At 41.9% G+C, this 13,453-nt stretch overlaps 1 long non-coding RNA gene across 2 annotated transcripts in view; it reads right to left on the bottom strand.

Moving 5' to 3' along the window:
• The window catches only part of LOC144312076 (uncharacterized), a 69,845-nt gene that overhangs the window by 38,422 nt on the left and 17,970 nt on the right, over positions 1–13,453 (bottom strand). The window contains exon 2 of one of the 2 annotated variants that reach the window (XR_013377522.1): positions 11,066–11,192. The exons of the other annotated variant lie outside the window; for it this stretch is intronic. This is a non-coding gene — a long non-coding RNA (uncharacterized LOC144312076). The remainder of the gene's footprint in view (positions 1–11,065; positions 11,193–13,453) is intronic. 2 annotated transcript variants of the gene reach the window in all.

Below are 13,453 nucleotides of genomic sequence, written 5' to 3'. Positions count from 1 at the left end.
GATAAGAGCACTAGGAACATCTTTTCTCTGGGCTCCTGCCTGGGTCAGCAGAAAGACCAAGCCATGATTAGAAGTTTAGAATTTCAGCCTAACCCTCCATCTTCCAGGGAGAGAAGGGGGATTAGAAATGGACTGTATAATTAATTATGCCTATTTGAGGAAGCTTCCATAAAGTCCCAGTAGCATAGGGTTTGGAGAGCTTCTAGATTAGGAAGTACATCCACATCAGGAGGGTGATGGACTCCACAACTCCATGGGGATAGAAGCTCCTGTGCTTGAGACTCTCCCAGACCTCCCCCATATATGTATCTCTTTATCTGGCTTTTCTATCTGTTATTATATCCTTTAATAAATTGGTAAACCTAAGTGTTTCCCTGGGTTCTGTAAACCACTCTAGCAAATTAATCAAACTCAAAGAGGGGTGTCACTGAAACCTCCAATCTATAGCTGGTTGGTCAGAAATATAGGTGACAAACTGGGCTTGCGACTGACATCTGAAGTATGTGTGTGGGCTGGGGGCAGTCTTGTGGGATTGAGATCTTAATCTGTGGGCTCTGATTCTATCTTCAGGTAGTTAGTGTCAGAATTGAACTCAATTGGCAGCCACTTGGCTGGTGTTGGAGACTTGCTTATTAAGGAAAACTGCTACACAATTGGTGATCAGAAACCTCAAAAGTGAAGTGTTTTGTGTGAGAGGTAAAGAAATACACAGGAAAGAAAGATACAGTAGGGAAGACCTGGATTTTTCTTTTTTTAAAGATTTTATTTATTTATTTATTCATGAGAGACATACAGAAAGAGAGAGAGAGAGAGAGGCAGAGACACAGGCAAAGGGAGAAGCAGGCTCCATGCAGGGAGCCCGACATGGGACTTGATCCCAGGTCTCCAGGATCACACCCTGGACCGAAGGCAGCACTAAACCGCTGAGGCACCTGGGCTGCCCGATACTAAACATTTATAAAGGTTGTTTTTTGTTTTTTGTTTTGTTTTGTTTTTTTGCTTATATTGTATCATTTGCTCTTTGTAATACTCCAATGCTCCTGGTAAAGTATGCAAGGCAGGGATTACTCACATTTTACAGCTAGGGAATTTAAAGCTTGGAGAATAACTTGTCCAGCATCCCACAAGGAATAAGTGATAATGCTGGCGCTTGTGCCTGCTTTCTCTCTCTTTCTTGAATGAATAAATAAAATCTTTAAAATAAAATACATAAATCAGTAAAACTAACCAACCAACGAAAGAGCACTTGCAGGATGCAAACCTTTGAAGTGACCATAGAGATTTATAACCCAGCCTTTTTATTTTCTGTATGTATTGAAATCTCAGAGAGGTAACCAGAGCTGCATAAGGTCTCATAGCAGAGCCAGAACCTGGGTCAGTCTGATCTACCAGTTCTTTCCTGCCGCAGCCCACGACCTCTCCGGACAGCAATGATGGTTAGGGCAGGGCCAGGCCCCTTCATCTCCTGGCCTCAGTATCCTTATCTGTGAAGTGCAAGGGCTAGACATGATCTATAAATGCCACTGTCTCTGATACTCTAAAAGTTGTACCTCCTTTATTTCCCATATTGGAAGAGAAGAAGTGGGACCTCCCCTAATGATAGAACTTAAGACTGAAGGCAGTTAAGCCAAGCACAAAGCCGAGCTTAAAATAAAATTTCTTTTTTTTTTTTTTAAAGATTTTACTTAATTGATTCCTGAGAGACAGAGAGAGAGACAAAGGGAGAGACAGAGAGAGGCAGAAACACGGGGGGGAGGGGCAAGATGGCGGGAGAGTAGGGTCCCCAAGTCACCTGTCCCCACCAAATTACCTAGAAAACCTTCAAATCATCCTGAAAATCTATGAATTCGGCCTGAGATTTAAAGAGAGACCAGCTGGAACGCTACAGTGAGAAGAGTTCGTGCTTCTATCCAGGTAGGAAGACGGGGAAAAAGAAATAAAGAAACAAAAGGCCTCCAAGGGGGAGGGGCCCGCGAGGAGCCGGGCTGAGGCCGGGGCGAGGGTCCCCAGGACAGGAGAGCCCCGTCCCGGAGGAGCAGGAGCTGCACCGACCTTCCCGGGGGAAAGGGGCTCGCAGGGAGGTGGAGCAGGACCCAGGAGGGCGGGGATGCCCTCGGGCTCCCGGGGACAGTAACAGGCACCTGCGCCCCGGGAGAGCGCCCCGAGCTCCCTAAGGGCTGCAGCGCGCACGCGGGACCCGGAGCAGCTCGGGGGGCTCGGGGGCGGCTCCGCGGAGGGGGCTGCGGTCCAGGGGCAGCTCGGGGGGGCTCGGGGGCGGCTCCGCGGAGGGGGCTGCGGGGGGGAGCAGCTCGTGGGCTCGGGGGCGGCTCCGCGGAGGGGGCTGAGGGGCGGGAGCAGCTCGGGGGGGGCTCGGGCGGCGGCTCCGCGGAGGGGGTTGCGCGGCCCGGGAGCGCGAATCCAACAGCGCAGGCCCCGGAGCACAGGGCGCCGGGACACAGCCCAGGATCCGGCCTCCCCCGGGACAGGCAGAGGCCGGGAGGGCCCAGGACAGCAGGACGCTCCTGCCCCAGCTGAGCAGATCAGCGGCCCCGCCCGGAGCCTCCAGGCCCTGCAGACGGAGAGCTCCGGAGCTACTGCGGGAGCTGAATCCAGGTTTCCAGAGCTGCCCCGCCACTGGGGCTGTTCCTCCTGCGGCCTCACGGGGTAAACAACCCCCCACTGAGCCCTGCACCAGGCAGGGGCACAGCAGCTCCCCCAACTGCTAACACCTGAAAATCAGCACAACAGGCCCCTCCCCCAGAACACCAGCTAGACGGACAAGTTCCAGGGGAAGCCAGAAGTGTACAGAATCAGAAGATACTCCCCGGTGGGTTTTTTGTTTTTTGTTTTTTGTTTTGTTTTGTTTTGCTTTGCTTTCTGATTTGTTTGCTTCCCCCACCCTTTTTTCCCCTTTCTTTCTTTTTCTTTCTCTTTTTCTTCCTTTTTTTTTTCCTTTTTTTTCTCTTTCTCTTTTCTTTCCTTCTTTCCTCTCTTTTTCTCCTTTTCCCAATACAACTTGCTTTTGGCCACTCTGCACTGAGCAAAATGACTAGAAGGAAAAGCTCACCTCAAAAGAAAGAATCAGAAACAGTCCTGTCTCCCACAAAGTTACAAAATCTGGATTACAATTCAATGTCAGAAAGCCAATTCAGAAGCACTATTATACAGCTACTGGTGGCTCTAGAAAGAAGTATAAAGGACTCAAGAGACTTCATGACTGCAGAATTTAGAGCTAATCAGGCAGAAATTAAAAATCAGTTGAATGAGATGCAATCCAAACTAGAAGTCCTAACGACGAGGGTTAACGAGGTGGAAGAATGAGTCAGTGACATAGAACACAAGTTGATGGCAAAGAGGGAAACTGAGGAAAAAAGAGACAAACAATTAAAAGACCATGAAGATAGATTAAGGGAAATGAACGACAGCCTGAGGAAGAAAAACCTGCGTTTAATTGGTGTTCCCGAGGGCGCCGAAAGGGACAGAGGGCCAGAATATGTATTTGAACAAATTATAGCTGAAAACTTTCCTAATTGGGAAGGGAAACAGGCATTCAGATCCAGGAAATAGAGAGATCCCCCCCTAAAATCATAAAAACCATTCAACACCTCGACATTTAATAGTGAAGCTTGCAAATTCCAAAGATAAAGAGAAGATCCTTAAAGCAGCAAGAGAGACAAGAAATCCCTGACTTTTATGGGGAGGAGTATTAGGGTAACAGCAGACCTCTCCACAGAGACCTGGCAGGCCAGAAAGGGCTGGCAGGATATATTTAGGGTCCTAAATGAGAAGAACATGCAACCAAGAATACTTTATCCAGCAAGGCTCTCATTCAAAATGGAAGCAGAGATAAAGAGCTTCCAAGACAGGCAGCAACTGAAACAATATGGGACCTCCAAACCAGCTCTGCAAGAAATTTTAAGGGGGACTCTTAAAATTCCCCTTTAAGAAGAAGTTCAGTGGAACAGTCCGCAAAAACAAGGACTGAATAGATATCATGATGACACTAAACTCAGATATTTCAATAGTAACTCTGAACGTGAACGGGCTTAATGACCCCATCAAAAGGCGCAGGGTTTCAGACTGGATAAAAAATCAGGACCCATCTATTTGCTGTCTACAAGAGACTCATTTTAGACAGAAGGACACCTACAGCCTGAAAATAAAAGGTTGGAGAACCATTTACCATTCAAATGGTCCTCAAAAGAAAGCAGGGGTAGCCATCCTTATATCAGATAAACTAAAATTTACCCCGAAGACTGTAGTGAGAGATGAAGAGGGACACTATATCATACTTAAAGGATCTATCCAACAAGAGGACTTAACAATCCTCAATATATATGCCCCGAATGTGGGAGCTGCCAAATATTTAAATCAATTAATAACCAAAGTGAAGAAATACTTAGATAATAATACACTTATACTTGGTGACTTCAATCTAGCTCTTTCTATAGTCGATAGGTCTTCTAAGCACAACATCTCCAAAGAAATGAGAGCTTTAAATGATACACTGGACCAGATGGATTTCACAGATATCTATAGAACTCTACATCCAAACTCAACTGAATACACATTCTTCTCAAGTGCACATGGAACTTTCTCCAGAATAGAACACATACTGGGTCACAAATCGGGTCTGAACCGATACCAAAAGATTGGGATTGTCCCCTGCATATTCTCAGACCATAATGCCTTGAAATTAGAACTAAATCACAACAAGAAGTTTAGAAGGACCTCAAACATGTGGAGGTTAAGGACCATCCTGCTAAAGATGAAAGGGTCAACCAGGAAATTAAGGAAGAATTAAAAAGATTCATGGAAACTAATGAAAATGAAGACACAACCATTCAAAATCTTTGGGATGCAGCAAAAGCAGTCCTAAGGGGGAAATACATCACAATACAAGCATCCATTCAAAAACTGGAAAGAACTCAAATACAAAAGCTAACGTTACACCTAAAGGAGCTAGAGAAAAAACAGAAAATAGATCCTACACCCAGCAGAAGAAGAGAGTTAATAAAGATTTGAGCAGAACTCAACGAAATCGAGACCAGAAGAACTGTGGAACAGATCAACAGAACCAGGAGTTGGATCTTTGAAAGAATTAATAAAATAGATAAACCATTAGCCAGCCTTATTAAAAAGAAGAGAGAGAAGACTCAAATTAATAAAATCATGAATGAGAAAGGAGAGATCACTACCAACACCAAGGAAATACAAACGATTTTGAAAACATATTATGAACAGCTATACGCTAATAAATTAGGCAATCTAGAAGAAATGGACGCATTCCTGGAAAGCCACAAACTACCAAAACAGGAACAGGAAGAAATAGAAAACCTTAACAGGCCAATAACCAGGGAAGAAATTGAAGCACTCATCAAAAACCTCCCAAGACACAAGAGTCCAGGGCCAGATGGCTTCCCAGGGGAATTCTATCAAACGTTTAAAGAAGAAACCATACCTATTCTCCTAAAGCTGTTTGGAAAGATAGAAAGAGATGGAGTACTTCCAAACTCGTTCTATGAGGCCAGCATCACCTTAATTCCAAAACCAGACAAAGACCCCACCAAAAAGGAGAATTACAGACCAATATCCCTGATGAACATGGATGCAAAAATTCTCAACAAGATAAGAGCCAATAGGATCCAAGAGTACATTAAGAAAATTATTCACCATGACCAAGTAGGATTTATCCCCGGGACACAAGGCTGGTTCAACACCCGTAAAACAATCAATGTGATTCATCATATCAGCAAGAGAAAAAGCAAGAACCATATGATCCTCTCATTAGATGCAGAGAAAGCATTTGACAAAATACAGCACCCATTTCTGATCAAAACTCTTCAGAGTGTAGGGATAGATGGAACTTTCCTCAACATCTTAAAAGCCATCTACGAAAAGCCCACAGCAAATATCATTCTCAATGGGGAAGCACTGGGAGCCTTTCCCCTAAGATCAGGAACAAGACAGGGATGTCCACTCTCACCACTGCTATTCAACATAGTACTGGAAGTCCTAGCCTCAGCAATCAGACAACAAAAAGACATTAAAAGCATTCAAATTGGCAAAGAAGAAGTCAAACTCTCCCTCTTCACCGATGACATGATACTCTACATAGGAAACCCAAAAGACTCCACCCCAAGATTGCTAGAACTCATACAGCAATTCAGTAGCGTGGCAGGATACAAAATCAATGCCCAGAAATCAGTGGCATTTCTATACACTAACAATGAGACTGAAGAAAGAGAAATTAAGGAGTCAGTCCCATTTACAATTGCACCCAAAAGCATAAGATACCTAGGAATAGACCTAACCAAAGAGGTGAAGGATCTATACCCTAAAAACTATAGAAGACTTCTGAAAGAAATTGAGGACGACACAAAGAGATGGAAAAATATTCCATGCTCATGGATTGGCAGAATTAATATTGTGAAAATGTCAATGTTACCCCGGGCAATATACACGTTTAATGCAATCCCTATCAAAATACCATGGACTTTCTTCAGAGAGTTAGAAGAAATTATTTCAAGATTTGTGTGGAATCAGAAAAGACCCCGAATAGCCAGGGGAATTTTAAAAAAGAAAACCATAGCTGGGGGCATCACAATGCCAGATTTCAGGTTGTACTACAAAGCTGTGGTCATCAAGACAGTGTGGTACTGGCACAAAAACAGACACATAGATCAATGGAACAGAATAGAGAACCCAGAAGTGGACCCTGAACTTTATGGTCAACTAATATTCGATAAAGGAGGATAGACTATCCATTGGAAGAAAGACAGTCTCTTCAATAAATGGTGCTGGGAAAATTGGACATCCACATGCAGAAGAATGAAACTAGACCACTCTCTTGCACCAGACACAAAGATAAACTCAAAATGGATGAAAGATCTAAATGTGAGACAAGATTCCATCAAATCCTAGAGGAGAACACAGGCAACACCCTTTTTGAACTCGGCCACAGTAACTTCTTGCAAGATACATCCATGAAGGCAAAAGAAACAAAAGCAAAAATGAACTATTGTGACTTCATCAAGATAAGAAGCTTTTGCACAGCAAAGGATACAGTTAACAAAACTAAAGACAACCTACAGAATGGGAGAAGATATTTGCAAATGACCTATCAGATAAAGGGCTAGTTTCCAAGATCTATAAAGAACTTCTTAAACTCAACACCAAAGAAACAAACAATCCAATCATGAAATGGGCAAAAGACATGAACGGAAATCTCACAGAGGAAGACATAGACATGACCAACATGCACATGAGAAAATGCTCTGCATCACTTGCCATCAGGGAAATACAAATCAAAACCACAATGAGATACCACCTCACACCAGTGAGAAAGGGGAAAATTAACAAGGCAGGAAACCACAAATGTTGGAGAGGATGCGGAGAAAAGGGAACCCTCTTGCACTGTTGGTGGGAATGTGAACTGGTGCAGCCACTCTGGAAAACTGTGTGGAGGTTCCTCAAAGAGTTAAAAATAGACCTGCCCTACGACCCAGCAATTGCCCTGCTGGGGATTTACCCCAAAGATACAGATGCAGTGAAACGCCGGGACACCTGCACCCCGATGTTTCTAGCAGCAATGTCCACAATAGCCAAACTGTGGAAGGAGCCTCGGTGTCCAACGAAAGATGATGGATAAAGAAGATGTGGTTTATGTACACAATGGAATATTGCTCAGCCATTAGAAACGACAAATACCCACCATTTGCTTCAACGTGGATGGAACTGGAGGGTATTATGCTGAGTGAAGTAAGTCAATCAGAGAAGGACAAACATTATATGTTCTCATTCATTTGGGGAATATAAATAATAGTGAAAGGGAATATAAGGGAAGGGAGAAGAAATGTGTGAGAAATATCAGAAAGGGAGACAGAACGTAAAGACTGCTAACTCTGGGAAACGAACTAGGGGTGGTAGAAGGGGAGGAGGGCGGGGGGTGGGAGTGAATGGGTGACGGGCACTGCGGGTTATTCTGTATGTTGGTAAATTGAACACCAATAAAAAATAAATTAAAAAAAAAAAAAAGAGAAACACAGGCAGAGGGAGAAGCAGGCTCACTTGAGGAGCCTGATACAGGACTCGATCCCAGGACTCCGGGTTCACAACCTGAGCTAAGGGCAGGTATTCAACCACTGAACCACCCAAATCCCTAAAGTAAAATTTCAAATAAGAATGTACTCTTTCTGCTCTTAGAAGCGAGTTTCTGATTCTAAGACTCTGTGAAGTGAGAAAATTGCATTGCCTTTAGTTTTATTTTCATCTGAGTTGCCTTAAGGACTACATTATAGGGGCACTTGGAACTTCGCTTACTTTCTGTGACTGAGAAAATAACAAAAACTCATCACCCTGTGCCTTATAATAGCACAATTTCCCAGGAGGGAACTTTAATAATTCCTCACTTGTGGTCTTTCTATATCTCCTCTACTACTGGCTTTTTATTTTGTTCAGACTCTCAGGGGCCATTAGAGGGATTGAGAAACCAACACAGTGTAATGGGTCTTTAAAAAGATGCATTTGGGAGTCCCTGGGTGGTTCAGTTGCTTAAGCATCTGCCTTCAACTCAGGTTATGATCTCGGGGTCCTGGGATGGAACTCTAGGTCAGGCTCACTGCTCAGTGGGGTCTGCTTCTCCTTCTGCCTCTCCCCTTCCTTCTGTGCTCTCTCTCTCTCAAATAAATACATAAAAATATAAAAAAATAAAAAGATGCATTTGAAGATTTCTTTTTGATAAAAGAAATAAAAATTTCTAGAGATTTTATGATTTTTTTCCAGAAAGCAAGCGTATTTGTATGAACACAGTAGTAGAAAGCACATTCCTCAACACCACATACAAAATAAAGAAAAAGACAATAGAAGAGGAAATTTTCAGGCTTTCTTTTTTTTAATTTATTTTTTAATTTTTAATTTTTTATTTATTTTTTATTTATTTTTTATTTTCAGGCTTTCTGCCAAAGAAAAACAATTAGCCTTTTGGTGTATTCAGTACATCCATATATCTTGATTAAATTCAAACAATAACTATTTTGAATCTCTGCTTGCAAAAGTTGGTCCTATCAATAGGCTTTGTCCTTAGTGTAGACCCTTACGTATGCAAACATGGTTGAGCAGGACATTATCCATGAGCCATCCATGCCAGAGCTGACACTTCCCAAATCTCTCTTCACCACATCTCTCCCCTGTGCTCCAGATCCTTAGTTGTGTCTGACTATTGGACATGTCCCAAAATGAACTCATAGTGTTCCTCACTCCCTTTCCATACCCACTACTGCTCTTCCTCTGTTGTCTCAAGGACTCTGGTGTCTCATGCACCACTGACCACGTCTAATGGCCCTCTAATGGCCCCTGAGAGTCTGACCAATTAGGAGGGAACCCGCATCCTCTCTCTTTCTCTTTCTCCACCTAACCCACTAAAATATTTTCTTCTACTTTCCAACTGCCTCACAGAACCAACCTGACTGTCACTGCCCTACCTCCTATCATATCCTTTGCTGCTGGAATGATCTTTCTAACATGATGATCCAATGATGAGGCCCTGAGTAAATCCTCTGGTAGTGTCTCTGAACTTAGAGAACAAATCTGCACAGCCCAGTGCAGTATACAAAGCTTCTCCTTGGGTTTGCACCAACTTGTGTGCCCATGGGTCCTGCCCTCCCCCCTCATATTAGACTCTCATGTTTAGGGTTCTCTGACAGGCCCCTCTATCTTTGTAAGTGCTGTTCCTTCTTTTTAAACACTAACATCAGCTTAAGTGTCTGGGAAACTCCTGCTCATTATTCACATCTCAGGTCAAACCTTGCCTCCTCTGAAAAGTATGCCTTGGCTCACCCAAGCAGACTGGAGTCCTGTCTTCCTGTACCTCTGCATGTTTCTATATATTTCCACTATAACTTTTAAATTATTGTACTGTGGCCCTTCATTTGTGTGATTCTCTCCCATTTAGTCTGTGAGCTCCTTGGAAGACAGTAATTTTCTTTCTTCTTGGTATCACCAGCACCTATCATGGGTCTTGGTGCTTAGAACATGCTCAAAAAGTATTTGCTGATTAAAGAAGTGAACTTTTTGACCTGCCTTGTCAAATTGTTGGCTAAGGTAGAGCCGATTCAGAGATAATTCTTGAAATTCCTCTCTAGTTACATTGGAGTATTCTTAAATTGGAGTGGCTCAGGGAGGTGGGTCATTCAAGAACAGAAATTGAACCTACTTTCCCCAAGCATGTGTTTGGCAAATTCTTTGGCCTTGAGTTTCCTTATGCTTTCTTGGGGAGAATCACTAGACTAAATTCTAGAATTGCCTCAGAGGATATTTGATTCCCCTGGATCAGAATCAACTAGCTAAACTGAGATAGACTGAGAGAAGACTTTGAGAGAAGTAGTATAACACAGTAGCTAAGAAATTTGAAATCAGATGGATAGATATATGAATCATAACTTCAGCATTTACCACTTGTGGGCCGATTTACTCATTGATTTTTCCAATCATTCTTTTTAATGGTATCCTTTGTGCCAGAGACTGTTCTAGATTCTGGGACTAATGAGATCTAATATTTGTGACACACTTTGCGCATGCCTAGCATATGCTGCATACATCTGCCTCCTGCATGCCCTTGACATGTAGTAGAGGTTGTTGTCACAATTCCATACTAGTTTTGACATCTAAAATCCATGCCTAAGTGACCAAATACATGTCAATATGACATTTAAGTATGGCATTTAATATGGCATTAAAGAGTTTTTAAGGGATTATTCCAGCCACCACCCAAGTTCCATCAAAATTACAAAACATGCAAAAGCCTTGGTCTACCTCTCTCACTTCCTCCTCGTTCACTTCTAGGACTGTGCTTTCCTACATCCGCCCACCTAAGTGTTCTCATTATCTAGAAGTTCAAATTGTATCAGACTACCTAGAACTTAATCAAGTTCACCAAGTCTATCTTAAACATCCCCCAAATAAAATAATTGATGCAAAAGGGTGTTTGTGAATGGTCAATCAACCCTGTGTGTTGTCCAACCTCCCAACTCCCATGAGTGTTCAGGAATACTCTCCTGGGACTAACCTGGATCAAATGGATCCTGATGGGCAAGTCTGGCAGGGACAGTCTCTTTCCTAGAGATTCCAATTTGACAAAATGGACAATAGAGAGAGTAGAGTCAGAAGGAAGGGAGGGAGTCCAAAGGCATTGCCTAAAAAAGGGAAGAGGTTGAGGCAGATTACTAAAACATGGAGTAAGTACTAAGTATTTAGCAAGTACTTATTAAGTACTAAGTATGAAGTAAGTACTAAGTAATTACTAAGTAACAGTAAGTACTAAGAGATGGAGTTACTAAGAGTCCAAGGTGTGGGGGAGCCATGGACTTGAGACTAGAACCTGGTCGACTGAGTGAGTGGGAGGGGACTGCCAGGAATGCCTGAGATAGGGCAATGCTTTCTGGGCTATAATGCAAAGGTAATCTGCAGAAACAGCATCTATATCCTAAATGAAGAGTCTATCCATCTAATTGGTCCTCCAGTTAGTGGAGTATTTGGGACACATTTTTGAGCAGATGGACTTCCAATATTCCTTGCCGTTTGAAGTTTCAGGAGGACACAAATCCTTCCCCTCTCTACCCTTCACTCATATATGCAAAGACTGATGGTCAAAAGGTTAAATAAACATTATTGAGACTGCTCTTCCTTTAGAAAGAATGATCTGCATGAAGGATATAGAAAGATATGCAAGATACAGTGTTAAAATCTTAAAAAAAAGAAATTGTATACTAGTTCATATAATTTAATCCTATCTTAAGTTTTTTTTTTTTAAGTACTCATGTGAATATGCATACAAAACTCTGAAAGGATCCACAAGAATCTGTCAACACCAACTGTCTATAGGGTTAGGGAAAAGCATTACATTTATAAATGTACATTTATAAAAAAACAAACAGACTGAAAGACCCCGAAGCCCTGTTGAATAGCTGCATCTGCACACCACCCACCTGTCCTTTTTCACTTTCTTGAGGAACTCTGAACCTTGGAAAACTCAAGAAAATGGTAAATATCATCAATAGAAAAAGAGGATGTGGGTTGGTACACGAACAAATGTTGAAAATGCCAAGGTTTCCTGTAGTCTTAAGTCTGTTCCTAACAATAAGTAACAATAATTGGATTAGATTTTATCTCTTGCAATTTTACCCATACTGCTTTCTGGTTCGGTGAAAAAGACCTAGGCGTCTTAACTGATGCAATTTCAATAGAAACCAACTGTAGGCGGACAAAATATCAAATGCAAAGTTAAGGGGGATTAATGGATGTGATGTTCTGTTCTTGGTGATGTATTGTTCTCTGAGCTGGTGAGATCACAGCTGGAAAAATAAAAGCTATCATTTATTATAAATGTAACATGTCCTTATTGTAAAAAAACAAATAGTACAAAACTGTAAGAAATAACTAGTTGAAGTGCCAGCAACTTCATCCCCTACCTGTTCCCCATGGTTGGCTGATATGAACAGTTTGGAGTGTTTTCTTCTAACTGCAAAACATTTTATAGACACATGTCATTTTCTTCCACAAAAGAAATTATTTTTAAAAATTGCTTTTAGTTTCTAAATCACAGACATAAAAATTTAGATAAGTTCCTTAATCAGCCTCCTACACATGGACCTTGTCTACATCTTTAGGGTAGATCAACAAAAACACAATTTCTGGGCCGAAGTGTAGATTTACAATTTTTGATGAATGGTAACAAATCCTTTACAAAAAGATTGCATGGAATTCTCACTTTAGGAATCAATACACACATAGACACACACATGCAGGAGTATGTTCAGAAAAAAATTAAAAATATAATATGACATAGCTGTTGAATGCATGAGTTTTGTAATAATCCACTCAATATTTGAGCTGTATGATCTTGGATGTGTTACACAATCTTTTCAAATCTTGCTGCCTTCATTCATAAAGTGGAAATCATACCTCTTCCCCACTGGGTGGATGCGCAGGTCTAAATGAGATAGTTCATGTAACAAGATTGCCACAGTGTTTATCATATAAAGAGCCCTTAATAGATACTGTTAATCTGGAAAAATCTGGAAAATAAGTATCATGAGATAATGGAAACAAACTTTCTGAAGTCTTAAAATATTTGAAAGTGGATCCTATGGAATCAGATGTCTTCTCTGAAGCTCCAGAAGACAGATGAGGCTACTAATTGGTAGAGGCTACATCACTTTTTCCAAAAATGAGCTGAGTTCTGGGCCCCATAGATTATTCAGTTTGGTAGGCCTTATTTCAGGAAAAAGAACACAACACTATGAACTTAAAATTTGGTACAGTCTTCAAAAGGGTCATATAAGCAAAGATCTCTGAAAGTTAAGATTCTACCTCTGAATGAGTCATATTTGAGGTAGTACATCCTCTAGGCCTAGAAAATGGTCCTTCAGGTCATTCCAGCCATCCCTCAGGTCTA

The sequence above is a fragment of the Canis aureus genome, chromosome 4 (assembly GCF_053574225.1).
Source record: "Canis aureus isolate CA01 chromosome 4, VMU_Caureus_v.1.0, whole genome shotgun sequence".
Lineage (NCBI taxonomy): Eukaryota > Metazoa > Chordata > Mammalia > Carnivora > Canidae > Canis > Canis aureus.
Note: the sequence above shows the minus strand (reverse complement) of the source record. Positions and strands in the feature narration are given on the sequence as shown.